Here is a 23,635-nt window from a genome sequence, read left to right on the forward strand (position 1 = left end):
AAGAATAGATATTAACTATTTTATTGCAAATTGTATTTTACATCACAATTGGAAGAATTGCATATAAGCAACTTATTCCCTCTCATAATTATAAATTTTTATTCTTCAGTCTTTCCATTTCAAACTTATGTTCTTCCCCTCCTCTCACTACCTACAATACCTAAAGACTTCTAGCTTAATTTAGAGGAAGTTCCAGTAGCTTCTAGTTGACACCGTCAGCTTGTGTGTTGTTCAAACTCTTAAGTCTATGTCCAAGAGTTTTTCTTTCTCTAGAGTGCTCTAATCTTCCCTCGTGTAAATTTCCATAAGTCTGTCAAGTGTTGAGGTGTCAGTGGAAAACCTCAAGTCCCCAAGAAGTGGCCCACTTAACATCAAACGCTGAGATGGCCAAGAAGCTGCCTGGGAAATGCTGAGCCACTTGGTTAAACAATGAACTCTGATACTGAAGCAGGCTAGCTGAGACAGCTTGACGACCAACAGGACATAACCAACTATTGTTCTTGATCATGTCTCAGCCTTGCCTCACTGCTCATGTGGTTTCACTAATATTTGACCATGGTTTCATGTTTTAGGAACTTATTTCCTGTCTATCTGCCATGCCATTTATCTCTAAGTTTCTCCAGAGGGGACTGTTTATCCAGCAAAGGAACAATTTTATTCCCATTATTGGTTATTCATGAGCAATGACCTCCCTCTTTCCACCACTCCTAGCCAATTAGGGATTTCTTGATCTTGCCCTTAATTCTACTCACCAAGCTTAGCCTGGAGTGCCCAATCCAGCCTCCTATCATCTGTAAAATATACCTGCGTACCCTTCACCAGCAGCACCCAACAGCCAGTTACTTGATCTTACCCCAAAATCTATTAAGCAAACCCCAGTCTGCAGCACCTAATTCAACTACAGGCACCTTGCATAACACTAGCATTGTGCAAGTTGGAGCAGTTCATGGCTACACTCTGGGCCCCAGAAGAGGGGTATGACTTCTCCCCATCGAAATGAATCACAGCTCCAAAGCACAGCTTTTCAATTCTGATTTATTTCAAAACTTATGATCTTTCTAACAGGTTGCATTACTAGAGCTCTTCTTGATGGATAAAACCATAGAAAAATGTTCAAAATCCTTATGAGGAAATTGTGCAAGTTGCCTCATGCTTAGAGGATGCTGTCTCATTGAGACAAAGCCTACCTGGCAGAGCAGCCCAGGACAGCCTTTGTGAACCTAGGTGGGTAGGGTCATGTCCTTGCTGATCCACCACTGCCTTTGGATCTAACACCCAATTTCCTATAGGTGCAGATGGGAACAGCTGATAGAGAAGAGAGGGAACAATGATGAAGGCAAATTACCATTTATTTATATTTTGGATGTGAACATTACACCAGGGCCTTCTCTGATAAGCACTGGTCTTTTAAAAGAAAAGAAATTCTCAATACTACTGTATGGAAAACTCATGTTCCTGCCCAATACCCACGGTTCTGTCCAGGGTCAGCTCATTTCTTTCTTTAACTATAAACATCCAGGAGCTCCATCTTCCAGGCTGCCTCTATCATTAAATCAAGAGCTTCTGAAGACGCTTAAAGTCCTTGGAATTGTATGACAAATAAGGTGTCCATGTTTACTTGAGTATTTTTTAAAGGAAGAAGTGCAATAGACTTCATTAGATTTTAAAGGGTGTCTGTATTTGTTCACTCTCATGTTGCTATAAGGACAGACTGCAGACTGGGTAATTTGTAAAGGAAAGAGATTTAAGTGACTCACAGTTCTGCAGGGCTTAGAGGGCCTCAGGAAACTTATAATCATGGCAGAAGGGGAAGCACACACATCTTCACAACATGGGAGGAGAGAGAAGAATGAGAGCGAGCCAAGGGGGAAGCCCATTAAAAAACCATCAGATCTCATGAGAACTTACTCACTATCATGAGAATAGCGTGGGGGAAACCACCCCCATGATTCAATTACCTCCTACTGGGTCCATCCCACCACACATGGGGATTATGGGAACTACAATTCAAGGTGAGATTTGGTACAGTCGAACCATATCATTCCAGCCCTAGCCCCTCTCAACTCTTGTGTCCACAAATTTCAAAACACAATCATGCCTTTCCAACATCCCTCAAAGCCTTAGCTCATTCCAGCATTAACCCAAAAGTCTAAGTCCAAAGTCTCATCTGAGACAAGGCAAGTTCCTTCAGTCTATGAGCCTGTAAAGTCAAAAACAAATTAGTTACTTCCTAGACATAATGGAGGTACAGGCATTAGGTAAATGCTCCCAGTCCAAATAGGGGACACTGGCCAAAACAAAGGGGCTAAAAGCCCCATGCAAGCCCAAAATCCAAAAAGGCATTTATTAAATCTTAAAGCTGCAAAATAATCTCCTTTGACTCCATGTCTCACATCCAGGTCACGCTGATGCAAGAGGTGGGCTCCCATGGCCTTTGGCAGCTCCAACCCTGTGGTTTTCCAGGGTACAGCCCCCCTCCAGGCTGTTTCACAGGCTGCTGTTGAGTTCCTGCAGCTTTTCCAGGCACACGGGTATAAGCTGCAGGTGGATCTACCATTCTGGGGTCCAGAGGATGGTGCCCCTCTTCTCACAGCTCCACTAAAGACAGTGCCCCAGTGGGGACTCTGTATGGGGGCTTCAATCCCACATTTCCCATCTGTACTGCCCTAACAGAAGTTTTCCATGAGAGCTCCACTCCTGCATCAAACTTCTTCCTGGACATCCAGGCACTTCCATACATCCTCTGAAATCTACGTGGAGGTCCCCAAACCTCAATTCCTGACTTCTGTGCACCCACAGGCTCAATGCCATGTGGAAGCTGCCAAGGCTTAGGGCTTGCACCCTCTGAAGCTATGGCCTGAGCTGTACCTTGGCCCCTTTTAGCCACATCTGGAGTGGCTGGGATACAGGACACCAAGTCTCTAGGCTGCACACAGCAGGGGGGCCCTGGGCCCTGGCCCTTGAAACAATGTTTTCCTCCTAGGCTTCTGGGTCCGTGATGAGAGGGGCTGCTGCAAAGGTCTCTGACATGCCCTGGAAACATTTTCCCCATTATCTTGGTAATTAACATTCGACTCCTGGTTACTCACGCAAATTTCTGCAGAGGGCTTGAATTTCTCCCCGGAAAATGGGTTTCACTTTTCTATTGCATCATCAGGCTGCATATTTTTCAAACTTTTATGCTCTGTCTCCTCTTGAACACTTTGCCACTTAGAAATTTCTTCCTCCAGATATTCTAAATCATCTCTCTCAAGTTCAAAGTTTCAAACTCTCCCACATTTTCCTGTCTTCTTCTGAGTCCTCCAAATCATTCCAACCTCTGCCTGTTACCCAGTTCCAAAGTAGCTTTCACATTTTCAGGTATCCTTATAGCAGCATCCCACTTTCTGTGGTGCCAATTTACTGTTTTAGTCTGTTCTCAAACTGCTATAAGGACATGTATGAGACTGGGTATTTTATAAAGGAAACAGGTTTGATTGACTCGTAGTTCCACAGGGCTGGGGAAGTCCACAGGGCTGGGGAGGTGGAAGGGGAAGAACACACATCCTTCTTCACAAGGCATGAGGAGAAAGAATAATGAGAACTGAGCCAAGGGGGAAGCCCCTTATAAAACCATCAGATCTCATGAGGAATTACTATCACAAGAAGAGCATGGGGGAACCACCCCCATGATTCAATTACCTCCCACTGGGTCCCTCTCACCACACATGGGGATTACGGGAATTGCAATTCAAGATGAGATTTGGGTGGAGACACAGCCAAACCATATCAGTGTCCATGATGCAAAAATGTTTTAAATCTCAGCTGAATTGTGAACAAGTGGCTTTATCAAGCAAGATGTGAGATATTAAGACATTTTAGACCAGTGCCATTCTTGTAGTCTTAGAAGACCCTGGCCAATGGGTGCCAGTCGAACTTGAATCTTATAATTCATGAGCCCCCAAACTATGAACTATAGTCAAAAACCATGTCAGGACAATCATCTGGGACAGTGGTTTTCTGAATGTGTCAATAGTGGTTAGGATTCCATGGATGCCTCAGGATTTTCTGTATGGGTGAAAAACATAAAAACATTAGGACCAAGATGGGGGGAATCCACTTCCATCTGCAAGCACATTAATTCTTTTGTTATATGGTTTATAGACTGCAGTTACAATTCAATGCCAGTTTTGCAAAATTCTTTTAGCGAAAGAAGGTATTAAACTTTGCTTTAAGGTTTGAAAACTACAGCTCCTTTGTTCACTGATGATGACTACATAACTTCACCAGTAACCATTACTGAATTTATTAGTAAATACTACTATCAGAACATACACTACCTATGCTCACATTGGCAAATAGAATTCTTCCCATGTTGATTGTAGCCAATTGGTGGAGGACACCTAGAAGACATTCCTTAGAAGGATTCTGAGCCTGGCTGGCTCAGCAGAAAACAGAGCCAGTAATAATGTCTACCATGATCTCATGAAGGTATTATGTATTTCAGACTCCTATTCTGGGTCATCTGTGGAGAATAGCTGGCCTGAGCCTGTGCCACACAAAATATGAATTTCAACATGGTTATTTTGTCTCTATGAAAACCACAACTTAACCTCATAATGATTTTTTATTGATTCCATAAACTAAGCTCCAGAGCCTCCACCCTTCCCAGCCTAACTTCTGCTGCTTTGCCAGACTTGACCTTGGGCACACAGTTATCATTTATATTGGTAAATGTTAAGAAACAATTGAAGAGAGAAACACCCTGACTGTGTTCTGCACAGAAAGGAGTATTAACTTGTAAATGGGGAGTGGTGTGGCTCGGATTGCCAAAGCAGTTATTAACTCTTAGTCAACCTTCCAATCTGAACTCTAGGGAAGTCACTCCTGACTCCAGGCTGATGAGTGATTTCCTTTACTCCTCTGAGTTGAAAATTATATGTGTGTATGTGCGTGTGTGTGTGCATGGATGTGATCAAATACGTCTCTCCTACTGAGCTGTAAGCCCCAGGAACGTCTATTTTTTTATATTTTTCAAATTGATATGTCATAATTGTACATATTTTGAAGATACATGTCATATTTTGATACAATGTCCAATTATTACATCAGGGTAATTGAGATACCCATCACCTCAAACATTTATCTTTTCTTTGTGTAGGAAACATAATCCTTTTCTTCTAGCGAATTTGAAATAATATAATAAATTATTAACTGTAATTTCCCTACCTTGTTATTGAATGCTAGAACGTATTCCTTCTATCTAACTGTACTTTTGTACCCATTAACTAACTTCTCTTTATTCTACCTTACTTTCCTTCCTAGCCTCTGGTAGTCACCATTCTACTCTCAAGGTCCATGAGATCTACATTTTTAGCTCCTACATAGGAGTGACAACATGTGATGTTTGTCTTTCTGTGCCTGGCTTATTTCACTTAGCATAATCATCTCCAGTTCCATCCTTGTTACTGCAAATGACAAGATTTTAATCTTTTTTGTGGCTGAATAATATTCCATTATTTGTTAATCCATTAATAAACATTTCATATTTTGAATATTTTGAATAGTGCTGCAGTAAACAGGTAGCCCTTTGATGTACCTATTTCCTTTCTTATTGATATATATCCAGCAGTGGAATTCCAGGATCATATGTTTGTTCTATTTTTAGTTTTATGAGGAAACTCCATATCGTTTTTCATTTTGGCTGCACTATTTTACATTTCTTCCAACAATGTGCAAGTATTCCAAGTATTCCCTTTTCTCCATATCCCCACCAGCATTTGTTATTTTTTGTCTTTTTGATAATAATCATTCTAACTGGGGTGAGATATCTTATTGTGGCATTGATTTTCATTTCTCTGGTAATTAGTGATGTTGAACATTTTTTCATATACCTGTTGGCATTTGTATCTCTACTTTGAGAAATGTCTATTCAGGTCTTTTGCCTATTTTTTATTTTTAATATTTGTTTATTTGCTTATTTTAAACTTTTATTTTAGGTTCAGGGTACATGTGCAGGTTTGTTACATAGGTAAAATCATGTCATGGAGATTTGTTGTACAGATTATTACATCACCCACATATTAAGCCTATTACTCAATAGTTATTTTTTCTGAAGTTTTTCATCCTCCTACCCTCCACCCTCAAGTTGGTCCCAGTGTCTGTTGTTCCCATCTTTGTGTCTATGTGTCCTCATCATTTAGGGCCAACCTATAAGTGAGAACATGTGGCATTTGGTTTTCTGTTCCAGCATTAGTTTGCTAAGGATTATGGCCTCCAGCACCATCTATGTTTCTGCAAAGACACTATCTTATTCTTTTTTATGGCTGCATAGTATTCCATGGTGTGTAAGAGCACATGTTCTTTATTCAGGCTGTCGTTGATGGCCATTTAGGCTGATTCTGTGTCTTTGCTATTGTAAATAGTGCTGCAGTGAACATATGTGCGTGTGCCTTTTTGGTAGAACAATTTATATTCATTTGGGTATATACCATAATGGGATGGCTGGGCCAAATGGTAGTTCTGTTTTTAGCTATTTGAGGAATTGCCACAGTGCTTTCCAGGATGGTTGAGCTAATTTACACTCCCAACAGTGTATAAGGGTTCCCTTTTCATCGCAACTTTGCCAGTATCTGTTATTTTTTAACTTTTTAATAATAGCCATTCTGACTGGTGTGAGATGGTATCTCATCATGGTTTTGATTTGCATAACTTCAATGATCAGTGATATTGAGCTTTTCTTCATATGCTTGTTGGCAACAGGTATGTCTTTTTTTTTTTTTTTTTTTTTTTAGACAGAGTCTCACTCTGTTGCCCAGGCTGGAGTGCAGTGGCACCATCTCAGCTCACCCCAACCTCCTCCTCCCGGGTTCAAGCAATTCTCCTGCCCCAGCCTCCTGAGTAGCTGGGACCACAGGCACATGCCACCACACCCAGCTAATTTTTGTAGTTTTAGTAGAGACAGGTTTCACAATGTTGGCCAAGCTGGTCTCAAACTCCTGACCTCGTGATCAGCCCACCTTGGTCTTCCAAAGTGCTGGGATTACAGGCATGAGCCCCCGCACCTGTCTGGCAACATGTACGTCTTCCTTTGAGAAGTGTCTGTTTCTGTCCTTTGCCTACGTTTTAGTGGGGTTGTTTGTTTTTTACTTGCAATTCAAGTTCCTTAAAGATGCTAGATTTTAGGCCTTTTGTCAGATGGATAGTTTACAAATATTTTTCTGCCCTTTATGTCAGTTGTCTGTTTACTTTGTTAACAGTTTCTTTTGTTGTGCAGAAGCTCTTTAGTTTATTTGTTAATTTTTGCTTTTGTTGCAATTGCTTTTGGCATCTTCGTCATGAAATCTTTGCCAGTTCCTATATTTAGAATGGTATTGCCTAGATTGTCTTTTAGGATTGGTATAGTTTGAGGTTTTACATTTAAGTCTTTAGTCCACCCTGAGTTGATTTTTGTGTATGGTGTAAGGAAGGAGTCTAGTTTCAATCTTCTGCATATGGCTAGCCAATTATCCCAGCACCATTAATTGAATAGGGAGTCCTTTCTCTCTTGCTTGTTATTGTCAGCTGTATCAAAGTGGTTGTAGGTGTGTGGCCTTATTTCTGGGCTCTCTATTCTGTTCCATTGGTCTATGTGTCTGTTTTTGTACCAGTACCATGCTGTTTCTGTTACTGTAGCCCTATACTATAGTTTGAATGAGGTAAGGTAACATGACGCCTCCAGCTTTGTTCTTTTTGCTTAGAATTGCCTTGGCTATCTGAGCTCTTTTTTGGTTCCATATGAATTTTAAAATAGCTTTTTCTAGTTCTGTGAAGAATGTCATTGGTAGCTTGATAGGAATAGCATTTAATCTGTATATTCCCTTGGGCAGTATGGCCATTTTAATGAATTTGATTCTTGCCTATTCATGAGCATGGAATGTTTTTTCATATGTTTGTATAATCTCTGATTTCTTGGTGCAGTGTTTTATAATTCTCATTGTAGAGACATTTCATCTCCCTGGTTAGCTGTATTCTTAGGTATTTTATTCTTTTGGGGCAGTTGTGAATGGGATTGTGTTCTTGACACTTGACTTGGCTGCTGTTGGTGTATAGGAATGCTAGTAATTTTTGTATGTCAATTTTGTATCCTCAAACTTTGCTGAAGTTGTTGACCAGCTGAGGGAGCTTTTGGGCTGAGGCTACAGGGTTTTCTAGATATAGAATCATGCCATCTGCAAGCAGGAATAGTTTGACTCCCTCTCTCCCTACTTGGATGCCCTTTATTTCTTTCCCTTGCCTAATTGCTTTGGCCAGGATTTCCAACACTATGTTGAATAGGAGTAGTGAGAGAGGGCATTTTTGTCTTGTTCTGGTTTTCAAAAGGAATGCTCCCAACTTTTGCTCATTCAATATGATGTTGACTGTGGGTTTGTCAGAGATTGCTCTTATTATTTTGAGGTATGTTCCTTTAATACCTAGTTTATTGAGAGTTTTTAACATGAAGCGATGTTGAATTTTATCAAAAGCCTTTTCTGCATCTACTGAGATGATCACGTGGTTTTTGTCTTTAGTTCTGTTTATGTGATGAAATCACATTTATTGATTTGTGTGTGTTGAACCAACCTTGCATCCCAGGGATAACCTACTTCATAAGGGTGGACTGGTCTTTTTGATTTGCTGCTGAACTTGGTTTGCTAGTATTTTGTTAAAGATTTTTCCATCAATGTTGATCAAGGATACTGGCCTAAAGTTTTGCTTGTTGTGTCTCTGCCAGGTTTTGGTATCAGGATGATGTTGGTCTCATAGAATGAGTTGCAGAGGAGTCCCCTCTCCTCAATTTTTTGAAATAGTCTCATGAGAAATGATACCAGCTCTTCTTTGTACATGTGGTAGAATTTGGCTGTAAATCCATCTGGTCCTTGGCTTTTTTTCAGTTGGAAGGCTATGACTGATTCAATTTCAAAACTCCATTATTGGTCTGTTCAGGGAATCAATTTCTTCCTGGCTCAGTCTTGGGACAGTGTATGTGTCTAGGAATTTATCCTTCTTTTCAAGGTATTCTAGTTTTTTTGCATAGAGGTGTTCATAGTAGTCTCTAATGGTTGTTTGTATTTCTGTGGGGTCAATGGTAACATCCCCTTTGTTATTTATAATTGTGTTTATTTGGATCTTCTCTTTAGTCTTCTTTATTAGTTTAGCTAATAGCATATCTTTTTTTTTTTTTTTTCCCAAAAAACCAACTCCTGGATTCATTGATCTTTGTAACGGTTTCTTATGTCTTTATCTGCTTCAGTTTAGCTCTGATTTTGGTTATTTCTTGTCTTTTTCTAGCTTTGGGGTTGATTTGCTCTTGCTTCTCTAGTTCTTTAGTTGTGATTTTAGGTTGTTAGTTTGAGGTCTTTCTAACTTTTTGACGTGGCATTTAGTGCTGTAAACTTCTCTCTTAACACTACTTTAGGTGTGTCCTAGAAATTCTGATGCTGTATCTTTATTCTTATTAGTTTCAAAGAACTTCTTGATTTTTGCCTTAATATCATTATTTATCCAAAAGTCATTCTGAAGCAGGTTAATTCCCATGTAATTGTATGGTTTTGAGCAATTTTCTTAGTCTTGATTTCTATTTTTATTACACTGTGGCTCAGAAGAGTGTTTGGTGTGATTTCAACTCTTTTGCATTTGCTGAGGATTGTCTTATGTCTGATTGTGTGGTCAATTTTAGAGTATGTGCTATGTGGCAATGAGAAGAATGTCTATTCTGTTGTTTTAGGGGTGGAGAGTTCTGCAGAGGTTTATCAGATCCATGTGGCCCAATGTTGAGTTCAGGTCCTGAATTTTTGCTAATTTTCTGCCTTGAAGATCTGTCTAATACTGACAGTGAAATGTTGAAGTCTCCCACTATTATTGTGTGGGAGTCTAACTCTTTTTGTAGGTCTCTAAGAACTTGCCTTATGAATATGGGTGCTCTTGTGTTGGGTGCATATATATTTAGTATAGTTAGGTCTTCTTGTTGATTTGAACCCTTTACCATTATGTAATGCCCTTCTTTGTCTTTTTAAATCTTTATTGGTTTAAAGTCTGTTTTGACTGAAACTAGGATTGCAACCCCTGTTATTTTATGATTTCCATTTGCTTGGTAGATTTTCCTCCATCCCTTTATTTTTATTTTTATTTTTTTGAGATGGAGTCTCGCGCTGTCATCCGGGCTGGAGTGCAGTGGCACAATCTCAGCTCACTGCAACCTCTGCCTCCCAGGTTCTAGTGATTCTCCTGCCTCAGCCTTCTGAGTAGCTGGGAATACAGGTGCACGCCACCACACCCAGCTAATTTTTGTATTTTTAGTAGAGACGGGGTTTCACCCTGTTGGTCAGGCTTGTCTCAAACTCCTGACCTTGTGTTCTGCCCACTTCTTCCTCCCAAAGTGCTTGGATTACAGACATGAGGAACCATGCCTGGCCAATCCCTTTATTTTGAGCCTATGGATGTCATTGCATGTGAGATGGGTCTCTTGAACACAGCATACCATTGAGTCTTGCTTTTTTGTCCAGCTTGTCACTCTGTGCCTTTTAAATGGGGTATTTAGCCTGTTTACATTCAATATTAGTATTAATATGTGTGGATTTGAACCTGTCATTGTCTTGTTACCTGGCTATTATGCCGACTTGTTTGTGTGGTTGCTTTACAGAGTCATTAGTCTGTGTACTTAAGTGTGTTTTTGTATTGCCTGGTAACAAACTTTCCTTTCCATATTTAGTGTTCCTTTCAAGACATCTTGTAAGGCTGATCTGGTGGCAACAAACTCCCTGAGAGTTTGCTTACCTGAAAAGTATCTTATTTCTCCCTCACTGAGGAAGCTTAGTTTGGATGGATATCAAATTCTTGGTTGAAGATTTTTTTTTAAGAATGTTAAATACAGGTCCCAAATCTCTTCTGGCTTGTAGGGTTTCAGTCAAGAAGTCCACTGTTAGCCTGATGGGGTTCCATTTGTAGGTGACCCGCTTTTTCTTTCTAGCTGCCTTTAACATTCTTTCTTTCATTTCAACCTTGGAAAATCTGATGATTATATGTCTTGAGGATTATCTTCTTATGTAGAATCTTGCAGGGGTTCTCTATATTTCCTGAATTTGACTGTTGGCCTCTCTAGTGAGGTTGGGGATGTTTCCATGGATGATATCATGAAACATATTTTCCAAGCTGTTTACTTTTTTCCCATTCCTTTCAGGGATGCCAACAGTTCCTAAATTTGGCCTCTTTACATATGCCCATATTTTTTGGAGGTTTTGTCCATTCCTTTTCATTCTTTTTTCTTTATCTGTCTAATTTCAGAGAGCCAGTGTTCAAGTTCCGAAATTCTTTCCTTAGCTTATTCTGCTGTTAATACTTGTGATTGCATCATGAAATTCTTGTAGTGTGTTTTTCAGCTCTATCAGATCAGTTAGGTTCTTTTTATACTGGCTATTTCATCTGTCAGCTTCTGTATTGTTTTATTGTGATTCTTACTTTTCTTAGATTGGGTTTTGCCATTCTCCTGAATCTCGATGATCTTTGTTTCTATACATATTCTGAATTCTATTTCTGTAATTTCAGCCCACACAGCCTGGTTAAGAACACTTGTTGGAGAACTAGTGCAGTTGTTTGGAGGTCATAAGACATTTGTTGGAGAACTAGTGCAATTGTTTGGAGGACATAAGACATTCTGTTCATTTGAGTTGCTGGAGTTCTTGTGTTGGTTATTTTTTATCTCTGCATGTGGGTGTTCCTTTAACTGCTGGGCTGCCTCTAATTGAAGTGGTCAGGTGGGGTCAGGATGGTTGTGCTGGAGTCCCAGGTGAGATGGCCCTACCCAGTGAGGAAAAGTGAGGACCAGAACTTGTATGGAGAACTGTTGGCCTCTTTTCCATGAAGTGAATGCTCTCTGCTGGGGGTCCAGACCAGCTCCTGGTCCCTGAGGACTCTCCAGAGCCTGGCAACAACAAGGGCAAGGGTTGTGAAAAAAGTAAAGATGGCAACCCACCCCTCCCACTGGGAATTGCAGAGCTGCTACTGTCTAGACAGCCCCAGCAGAGTGTGCCTGGAGATCCAGGACCCTCCCAGTGAGGAGATACAAGATCTGGGGCCCATGTAACAAAAAATCTGCATGCTGGGGGTCCACTCCAGTCCCTCGTCACCTTAGATTTTCCAGCACCTAAAGGTATTAACAGTGAAGGCTGCAAAACAACAAATATGGCAGCCTTCCCCTTTCTCTGGGAGCTCTGTCTCAGAAAGGTACAAACCTGTTGCCAGCCTAAACACACCAGTAGGGGTGGTCGCAGTCCTCAGTCAGGAGATTCCACTCAGTGAAGAGAAACAGGATCTGGGACCCTGTGAAAAAGTAGTGTGGCTACTCCTCTGTAGAGCTGTTGCACTGTGCTGGGGGACCACTCCAGACCCTAGTCACCTCAGACTCCCTAGAGCTTGAAGGCAACAATGGATTAGGCTGTGAAACAGCAAAGATGGCAGCCCATTCTTCTCCCTGGAAGCTCCATCCCAGGGAGGCTCAGAAGCACTGCCAGCTGGAAAACACTGGTGCAGGTGGCTGGTGACTCCAGTTGGAAGGTCCTACCCAGTGAGGAGAAGCAAGGTCAGGGATCCATGTAAGAAAAGCAATCTGGCTGCTTTTCCTACAGCAGCTTCACTGAAGGCAACGAGGGCTAAGGCTGAGAAACAGCAAATATGGTGGCCTGCCTCTCCCTCTGGGAGCTCCATCTCAGGGAGCTCCATCTCAGGGAGGTGTAACACTGCTACTGGTGGCTGGCTGGAGTTCCAAGCCAGTGAGTCTTATCCTGCAAGGTGCCAGGGAAGTGGGGCCTGAAGATCATTGCTGCTCAGCCCCCTGGGTTCAGCCCCTTTCCTAGGAGTTTTTAAAGGAGTCTATACTCCTGCTTTGACACAGTTGCAGCCACTTTTGCTGGGAAGCTCAGATATCTAAAGCTCCCAGGGCTCCAAGTGTGCCTAAGCAGCTGCTCTGCTGAGACTCCACATAGTTCTTCATGTCAGACAGCAGGCCCTGCTGGAATGCATTCACAAGGGGATCTCCTGACCCCAGGGTTACAAAAATCCATAGGAGAAGCATGGATCCCACAGTCACTCACTGCTTCCCTGGGTAGGGGAGGCTCCCCTGGCTCCATGTTGCTCCTGGGTAAGCAGCCATGCTGCCTTGCTTTTCTCCATTTTCTATGGGTTGAGTTGTTTTCTTGATGAATCCCAATGTGTGTACCTAGATATTTCAGTTCAAAATCCTGTATTTACTCATGCCTTCTATTTCTCTCCATGAGAGCAGCACACATTAGCTGCTTCTAGTTGACCATCTTGGCCAGGCTCTTATTTATTTATTTAAAAATGAGGTCTCCCTCTGTCACCTAGGCTGGAGTGTAATGGCATGATCATAGTTGATTGCAGCCTTGAACTCTGGGCTGAGGTGATCTTCCTGCCTCAACCTCCCTGAGTAACTGAGACTACAGGTACAGGCCACCACACCCAGCTAATTTTTTTTATTTTTTAGACACAGGGTCTCACTATGTTGCCCAGGCTGGTCTCAAGTTCCTGGCTTCAAGTGATCCTTCCACCTCAGCCTCCTGAGTAGTTGGGATTACAGGTGCAAGCCACCATGCCCTACTCTTTTGCCTATTTTAAAATCAGATTATTTGTTTTCTTGCTATTGAGTTATCTGAGTTCCTTATATATTCTAGTTATTAATCTCTTGTCAGATTAACAGTTTGAAAATATTTTCTCCCATTCTGTAGGTTGTCTCTTCACTTTGTTGATTGTTTCCTTTGCTCTGCCAAAGCTTTTAGCTTGATATAATCCCAATTGTCTATTTTTGCTTTTGTTGCCTGTGCCTTTGAAGTCTTAAACAAAATCTCTTTGCCCAGACCAATGTCCTGAAGCATTTCTCCAATGTTTCCTTAGAGTAGTTTCACAGTTGCAGGTCTTACATTTAAGTCTTTAATTCATTTTCAGATGATTTTTGTATATGGTGAAAGACGGGGATCTAGTTTCATTCTTCTGCATATGGATATCCGATTTTTCCAGCACCGCTTACTGAAGAGACTGTCCTATATCCAGCATATGCTTTTGGTACCTTTGTTGAAAATGAGTTGGCTGTTAAGTGTGTGTATTTATTTCTTGGTTCTCTATTTTGTTCCATTGTTCTATATATGTGTTTTCATGACAGTATCATGCTGTTTTGGTTACCATAGCTTTGTAGTATAATTTGAAATCAGGTAGTGTGATGCCTCCAGCTTTATTCTTTTTGCTCAGGATTACTTTAGGTATTTGGAGTCTTTTGTAGTTCCATACAAATTTTAAGGTTGTTTTTTCTACTTCTGTGAAGAATGTCATTGGTATTTTGATTGCATTGAATCTGTACATTGCTTTGGGTAGTAGAAACACTTTAACAATATTAATTATTCCAATCCATGAGCATCGGATATCTTTCCATGTCTTGTGTCCTCCTCAATTTCTTTCACCAATATTTTATAGTTTTCCTTATAGAGATCTTTCACTTCTTTATTTTTATAGAGGTAACATATACATATATAATTTACATCTTTAACATTTTTAGTGTATGGTTCAGTGGTAATAAATACATTTATATTGTCTTAATTTCCCTCCTCTCCCTTTTTCCAGGCCTCTGATAACCACCAATCTAGTCTTGTCTTCATGAGATCCACTTTTTTAGCTTCCACGTATGAGTGAGAACATGCAATATTTGTCTTTCTGTGCTTGGCTTATTTTACTTAACATAATCACTCTAGTTATAACCATATTACTGTGAAGGGTAGGATTTTATTCCTTTTTATGACGGAATAATATTTCATTGTGTATATATACGGCATTATCCATTTCATCCATTGATGGGCACTTAGGTTGATTTCATATTTTGACTATTATGAATGGTGCTACAATAAACATAGGAGTGAAGGTATCTCTTTGATATACTGATTTCTTTTCTTTTGAATATACAACTAGTAATAGGATTGCTAGATCACATTGTAGTTCTATTTTTAGTTTTCTGAGAAACCTCCATACTGTTCTTCATGGTGGCTGTACTATCTTACATTTTCATCAACTGTGTATGAGGGTTCTTTTTTCTCCACTTTCTCACCAGCATCTGTTATTGCCTCTCCTTCTGATACAAACCATTTTAGCTGGGGTAAGATGATATCACATTGTGGTTTTGATTTGCATTTATCTGATGATTAGTGATGTTGAGCATTTTGTCATATACCTATTGGCCATTTGTATGTCTTCTTTGGAGAAATGTCTGTTCAGATCTTTTGCCCTTTTTTACATTGAATTATTTGTTTTTTTGCTATTGAGTTGTTTGAGTTGCTTATATATTCTGGTTATTAATCCCTGGTCAGATGAATAGTTTGCAAAACCCCCATTCTGTGGGCGTCTCTTTGTTGATTGTTTCCTTTGCTTTGCAGAATCTTTTTAGCTTGCTATAGTCTCAGTTGTCTATTTTTTCTTTTGTTGTTTATGTTTTTGAGGTCTTAAACAAACAATCTTTGCCCAAATCAATGTTTTACAGTGTTTCCCCAATGTTTTCTCTTCAATTAGTTACATAGTTTTAGGTCATAGATTCAACTCTTTAATCCACTTTTATTTGATTTTTGTGTGTAATGAGAGGTAGGGGTCTAGTTTCATTCTTCTAAATATAGTTACCCAATTCTTCGGTTAAATTTATTCCTAAGTATTTTATTTTTTGTAGCTATTCTAAATGAGGTTGCTTTCTTGATTTCTTTTTCAGATTTATTGCTGTTAGTGTATAGAAATGCTGCTGATTTTTGTATGTTGATTTTGTATCCTACAACTTTACTAAATTTATGTATCAGTTCTATGAGTTTTTTAATGGAGTCTGGTTTTTCTAAATATAAAAGTATATCATCTGCAAACAATAATAATTTGACTTCTTTTTTTCAAATTTGAATGCCTTTTTATTTCTTTTTCTTGCCTAATTTCTCTGATTAGGACTTCTAATACTATGTTGAATAAAAGTGGTGAAACCAGTGCAGTATGATATTAACTGTGTGATTGTTATATATAGCCTGTATCATGTTGAGGTATATTGCTAATAGAATCAAAAACAAAAACCATATAATTTTTTCAATAGATGCTGAAAAAGCATTCAGTAAAACTCAGAAAAGTCTATTTTGCTCACCATTTTACCTTCAGATTCTTGCATAAAGCATCTCATCATACATATTCCATCCTCTGAAGAGTTACTTCTACTAACTTGTTAAAATTAAACCTTACGAAGTGCAAGGGCAGACAACAGAAGGAGAGAAGATGACAACAGAAAGAGACATGACAAAAGAGGTGGAAAATAAAAGTAAAAGCTTTACATGAGAACCTCATCTACCCACCAGAGCTTGTTATCTTTAAGATCAAGAAAGATTGCTCCAGAGCATGACTGGGAAAGCCTGAGCCACTCCATTTTAAAACCACTACTAATGTTCAGTTTTGTTGTTTCTTTAGAAGAACTCCCAAGGGCAACTCTGACCTTAGGTTGGCTCCAGACTAGCTGTCTAGACCTTGAAATTTTCTGATAGCCCCTCTTACTTTCCCTGAGCAGCCTAAATATTTCCCAATTTTTCCAGCCTAGCAGCTCCCTATTCCTTGGCCCCATACCATTCTGTTGGAGTTATGCAACAGGAAGTCTGAAGTCAGTTTGGGAAAGAGATAAGCAATACCAAGAAAGTGGTGTCCCAGATGCCAAGAAATAGAGGTGTTTTAAGGAGAGAGTAATGTAAATATAACAATGAATAGAAATTTTATTAAAAGAGATAAAAAATAAACCAACAAAATTGAATAAATAATTAGGGTCAAATGACGATAAGGCATATGAAGAAAATGAAACACGGATGAGGAGAGAAAATGTCAAAAAAGGAGGACAGCAATGTGTTTAATCATGCAATTAGGGAAGGCCTCTTTGAAAAGGTGATGTCTGAGCAGAGATCTGAATTATATCAAGAAGTGGGAGAAGAGCATCAGCATTAAACAAAGAGGAGTGGAAAGGCTCTAAGGCAGGAAGGAGCACAGACGGTTTGAAGAATGTCAAAAAGGTAAGCATAGCACAAGAAGAGGGAGTCAAGGAGAAAGTAACAGGAGAGTTTGATCACACCAGATAATGCAGAATAACAGGCTTTATTCCAAATGCAATGGGAACCAATGAGAAGCTGATCACAGAAATGGCACAGAGGAAGCATGAAACCCAGTGAAGGGGGGGGGGGTGGAGCCAAGATGGCTGAATAGGAACAGCTCCAGTCTACAGCTCCCAGCATGAGAGACACAGAAGACGGGTGATTTCTGCATTTCTGTTTGAGGTACCGGTTTCATCGCACTAGGGAGTGCCAAACAGTGGGTGCAGGACAGTCAGTGAAGCGCACTGTGCATGAGCCGAAGCACGGCAAGGCATTGCCTCACTCGAGAAGTGCAAGGGGTCAGGGAGTTCCCTTTCCTAGTCAAAGAAAGGGGTAACAGATGGCACCTAGAAAATCAGGTCAGTCCCACCCTAATACTGCACTTTTCCAACGGGCCTGGAAAACGGCACACTAGGAGATTGTGTCCCGCACCTGGCTCGGAGGGTCCTATGCCCATGGAGTCTCACTGATTGCTAGCACAGCAGTCTGAGATCAAACTGCAAGGAAGCAGCGAGGCTCAGGGAGGGGGGCCCACCATTGCCCAGGCTTGCTTAGGTAAACAAAGCAGCCAGGAAGCTCGAACTGGGTGGAGCCCACCACAGCTCAAGGAGGCCTGCTTGCCTCTGTAGGCTCCACCTCTGGGGGCAGGGCACAGACAAACAAAAAGTCAGCAGGAACCTCTGCAGACTTAAATGTCCCTGTCTGACTGACAGCTTTGAAGAGAGTAGTGGTTCTCCCAGCACACAGCTGGAGATCTGAGAACGGACAGACTGCCTCCTAAAGTGGGTCCCTCACACCCGAGCAGCCTAACTGGGAGGCACCCCTCAGTAGGGACAGACTGACACCTCACTCAGCCGGGTACTCCTCTGAGACAAAACTTTCAGTGGAACGATCAGACAGCTGAATTTGTGGTCTCACAAAAATCCGCTGTTCTGCAGCCACCGCTGCTGACACCCAGCCAAACAGGGTCTGGAGTGGACCTCCAGTAAACTCCAACAGACCTGTAGCTGAGGGTCCTGTCTGGTAGAAGGGAAACTAACAAACAGAAAGGACATCCACACCAAAAACCCATCTGTACATCACCATCATCAAAGACCAAAAGTAGATAAAACCACAAAGATGGGGAAAAAACAGAGCAGAAAAACTGGAAACTCTAAAAAGCAGAGCACCTCTCCTCCTCCAAAGGAACGAAGTTCCTCACCAGCAACGGAACAAAGCTGGATGGAGAATGACTTTGACGAGTTGAGAGAAGAAGGCTTCAGACGATGAAACTACTCCGAGCTACAGGAGGAAATTCAAAACAATAGCAAAGAAGTTAAAAACTTTGAAAAAAAATTAGAAGAATGGATAACTAGAATAACCAATGGAGAGAAGGGCTTAAAGGAGCTGATGGAGCCGAAAGCCAACTATCGAAAACTACGCGAAGATTGCAGAAGCCTCGGTAGCCGATGCGATCAACTGGAAGAAAGGGTATCGCTGATGGAAGATGAAATGAATGAAATGAAGCGAGAAGGGAAGTTTAGAGAAAAAAGAATAAAAAGAAATGAACAAAGCCTCCAAGAAATTTGGGACTATGTGAAAAGACCAAATCTACATCTGACTGGTGTACCTGAAAATGACGGGGAGAATGGAACCAAGTTGGAAAACACTCTGCAAGATATTATCCAGGAGAACTTCCCCAATCTAGCAAGGCAGGCCAACATTCAGATTCAGGAAATACAGAGAACGCCACAAAGATACTCCTCGAGAAGAGCAACTCCAAGACATATAATTGTCAGATTCACCAAAGTTGAAATGAAGGAAAAAATGTTAAGGGCAGCCAGAGAGAAAGGTCGGGTTACCCACAAAGGGAAGCCCATCAGACTAACAGCTCATCTCTCGGCAGAAACTCTACAAGCCAGAAGAGAGTGGGGGCCGATATTCAATATTCTTAAAGAAAAGAATTTTCAACCCAGAATTTCATATCCAGCCAAACTAAGCTTCATAAGTGAAGGAGAAATAAAATACTTTACAAACAAGCAAATGCTAAGTGATTTTGTCACCACCAGGCCTGCCCTAAAAGAGCTCCTGAAGGAAGCACTAAACATGGAAAGCAACAAATGGTTCCAGCCCCTGCAAAAACATGCCAAATTGTAAAGACCATCAAGGCTAGGAAGAAACTGCATCAACTAACGAGCAAAATATCCAACTAACATCATAATGACAGCATCAGATTCACACATAACAATATTAATTTTAAATGTAAATGGGCTAAATGCTCCAATTAAAAGACACAGACTGGCAAACTGGATAAGGAGTCAGGACCTATCAGTGTGCTGTATTCAGGAAACCCATCTCACGTGCAGAGACACACATAGACTCAAAATAAAGGGATGGAGGAAGATCTATCAAGCAAATGGAAAACAAAAAAAGGCAGGGGTTCAACCCTAGTCTCTGATAAAATAGACTTTAAACCAACAAAGATCAAAAGAGACAAAGAAGGCCATTACATAATGGTAAAGGGATCAATTCAACAAGAAGAGCTAACTATCCTAAATATACATGCACCCAACACAGGAGCACCCAGATTCATAAGGCAAGTCCTGAGTGACCTACAAAGGGACTTAAACTCCCACACAATAATAATGGGAGATTTTAACACCCCACTGTCAACATTAGACAGATCAATGAGACAGAAAGTTAACAAGGATACCCAGGAACTGAACTCAGCTCTGCATAAAGTGGACCTAATAGACAGCTACAGAACTCTCCACCCCAAATCAACAGACTATACATTTTTTTCAGCAGCACACCACACCTATTCCAAAATTGACCACATAGTTGGAAGTAAAGCTCTCCTCAGCAAATGTAAAAGAACAGAAATTATAACAAACTGTCTCTCAGACCACAGTGCAATCAAACTAGAACTCAGGATTAAGAAACTCACTCAAAACCACTCAACTACATGGAAACTGAACAACCTGCTCCTGAATGACTATTGGGTACATAATGAAATGAAGGAAGAAATAAAGATGTTCTTTGAAACCAACGAGAACAAAGGCATAACATACCAGAATCTCTGGGACACATTCAAAGCAGTGTGTAGAGGGAAATTTATAGCACTAAATGCCCACAAGAGAAAGCAGGAGAGATCCAAAATTGACACCCTAACATCACAATTAAAAGAACTAGAAAAGCAAGAGCAAACACATTCAAAAGCTAGCAGAAGGCTAGAAATAACTAAATCAGAGCAGAACTGAAGGAAATAGAGACACAAAAAACCCTTCAAAAAATTAATGAATCCAGGAGCTGGTTTTTTGAAAAAATCAACAAAACTGATAGACCGCTAGCAAGACTAATAAAGAAGAAAAGAGAGAAGAATCAAATAGACGCAATAAAAAATGATAAAGGGGATATCACCACCGATCCCACAGAAATACAATCTACCATCAGAGAATACTACAAACAACTCTATGCAAATAAACTAGAAAATCTAGAAGAAATGGATAAATTCCTCGACAAATACACCCTCCCAAGACTAAATCAGGAAGAAGTTGAATATCTGAATAGACCAATAACAGGTTCTGAAATTGTGGCAATAATCAACAGCTTACCAAACAAAAAGAGTCCAGGACCTGATGGATTCACAGCCAAATTCTACCAAAGGTACAAGGAGGAACTGGTACCATTCCTTCTGAAACTATTCCAATCCATAGAAAAAGAGAGAATCCTCCCTAATACATTTTATGAAGCCAGCATCGTCCTGATACCAAAGCCTGGCAGAGACATAACCAAAAAAGAGAATTTCAGACCAATATCCTTGATGAACATTGCTGCAAAAATCCTCAATAAAATACTGGCAAACCGAATCCAGCAGCACATCAAAAAGCTTATACTCCATGATCAAGTGGGCTTCATCCCTGGGATGCAAGGCTGGTTCAACATATGCAAATCAATAAATGTAATCTAGCATATAAACAGAACCAAAGACAAAAACCACATGATTATCTCAATAGATGCAGAAAAGGCCTTTGACAAAATTCAACAACCCTTCATGCTAAAAACTCTCAATAAATTAGGTATTGATGGGACGTATCTCAAAATCATAAGAGCTATCTATGACAAACCCCCACAGCCAATATCATACTGAATGGGCAAAAACTGGAAGCATTCCCTTTGAAAACTGGCACAAGACACGGATGCCCTCTCTCACCACTCCTATTCAACATAGTGCTGGAAGTTCTGGCCAGGGCAATCAGGCAGGAGAAGGAAATAAAGGGTATTCAATTAGGAAAAGAGGAAGTCAAATTGTCCCTGTTTGCAGATGACATGATTGTATATCTAGAAAACCCCATTGTCTCAGCCCAAAATCTCCTCAAGCTGATTAGCAACTTCAGCAAAGTCTCAGGATACAAAATCAATGTACAAAAATCACAAGCATTCTTGTACACCAATCACAGATAAACAGAGAGCCAAATCATGAGTGAACTCCCATTCACAATTGCTTCAAAGAGAATAAAATACCTAGGAATCCAACTTACAAGGGATGTGAAGGACCTTTTCAAGGAGAACTACAAACCACTGCTCAATGAAATCAAAGAGGATACAAACAAATGGAAGAACATTCCATGCTCATGGGTTGGAAGAATCAATATTGTGAAAACGGCCATACTGCCCAAGGTAATTTATAGATTCAATGCCATCCCCATCAAGCTACCAATGACTTTCTTCACAGAATTGGAAAAAACTACTTTAAAGTTCATATGGAACCAAAAAAGAGCCCGCATCGCCAAGTCAATCCTAAGCCAAAAGAACAAAGCTGGAGGCATCACGCTACCTGACTTCAAACTATACTACAAGGCTACAGTAACCAAAACAGCATGGTACTGGTACCACAACAGAGACATAGATCAATGGAACAGAACAGAGTCCTCAGAAATGATGCCGCATATCTACAACTATCTGATCTTTGACAAACCTGACAAAAACAAGAAATGGGGAAAGGATTCCCTATTTAATAAATGGTGCTGGGAAAACTGGCTAGCCATATGTAGAAAGCTGAAACTGGATCCCTTCCTTACACCTTATACAAAAATTAATTCAAGATGGATTAAAGACTTAAATGTTAGACCTAAAACCATTAAAATCCTCCAAGAAAACCTAGGCAATACCATTCAGGACATAGGCGTGGGCAAGGACTTCATGTCTAAAACACCAAAAGCAATGGCAACAAAAGCCAAAATTGACAAATGGGATCTAATTAAACTAAAGAGCTTCTGCACAGCAAAATAAACTACCATCACAGTGAACAGACAACCTACAGAATGGGAGAAAATGTTTGCAACCTACTCATCTGACAAAGGGCTAATATCCAGAATCTACAATGAACTCAAACAAATTTACAAGAAAAAAACAAACAACCCCATCAAAAAGTGGGTGAAGGACATGAACAGACACTTCTCAAAAGAAGACATTTATGCAGCCAAAAAACACATGCAAAAATGATCATCATCACTGGCCATCAGAGAAATGCAAATCAAAACCACAATGAGATACCATCTCACACCAGTTAGAATGGCCATCATTAAAAAGTCAGGAAACAACAGGTGCTGGAGAGGATGTGGAGAAATAGGAACACTTTTACACTGTTGGTGGGACTGTAAACTAGTTCAACCATTGTGGAAGTCAGTGTGGCGATTCCTCAGGGATCTAGAACTAGAAATACCATTTGACCCAGCCATCCCATTACTGGGTATATACCCAAAGGACTATAAATCATGCTGCTATAAAGACACATGCACACGTATGTTTATTGCAGCACTATTCACAATAGCAAAGACTTGGAACCAACCCAAATGTCCAACAACAATAGACTGGATTAAGAAAATGTGGCACATATACACCATGGAATACTATGCAGCCTTAAAAAATGATGAGTTCATGTCCTTTGTAGGGACATGGATGAAACTGGAAAACATCATTCTCAGTAAACTATAGCAAGGACAAAAAACCAAACACCACATGTTCTCACTCATAGGTGGGAACTGAACAATGAGAACTCATGGACACAGGATGGGGAACATCACACTCCGGGGACTGTTGTGGGGTCGGGGGAGGGGGGAGGGACAGCATTAGGAGATATACCTAATGCTAAATGACGAGTTAATGGGTGCAGCAAAACAACATGGCACATGGATACATATGTAACAAACCTGCACATTGTGCACATCTACCCTAAAACCTAAAGTATAATAATAAAAAATGACAATAAAAATAAAAAATGAAAAAAAAAAAAAACAACCCAGTGCAGAGGCTATGGTGGGAGGCCAGGCCTAGCATGACAGTCAACTGTTGCAGCATGGGTGGGAGCAGTGACAACAGTGAGAGGTGATCAGATTGAGGATGTATTAGGAAAGCAGATCCAACAACGCTGGTTAATGGATTGGATATGGAGGGTAAAGAAAAGAGAGAAACCCACTATGCTTCCTAGTTTGAGGACCTGAACAAATATAATG

The 23,635-nt window shown here is 40.4% G+C and overlaps 1 long non-coding RNA gene across 2 annotated transcripts in view; it reads right to left on the reverse strand.

Moving 5' to 3' along the window:
- LOC134735620 (uncharacterized) overlaps window positions 1-23,635 on the reverse strand; it is a 334,319-nt gene that overhangs the window by 225,991 nt on the left and 84,693 nt on the right. The window lies entirely within an intron of this gene.

This window comes from Symphalangus syndactylus, chromosome 2 (assembly GCF_028878055.3).
Source record: "Symphalangus syndactylus isolate Jambi chromosome 2, NHGRI_mSymSyn1-v2.1_pri, whole genome shotgun sequence".
Lineage (NCBI taxonomy): Eukaryota > Metazoa > Chordata > Mammalia > Primates > Hylobatidae > Symphalangus > Symphalangus syndactylus.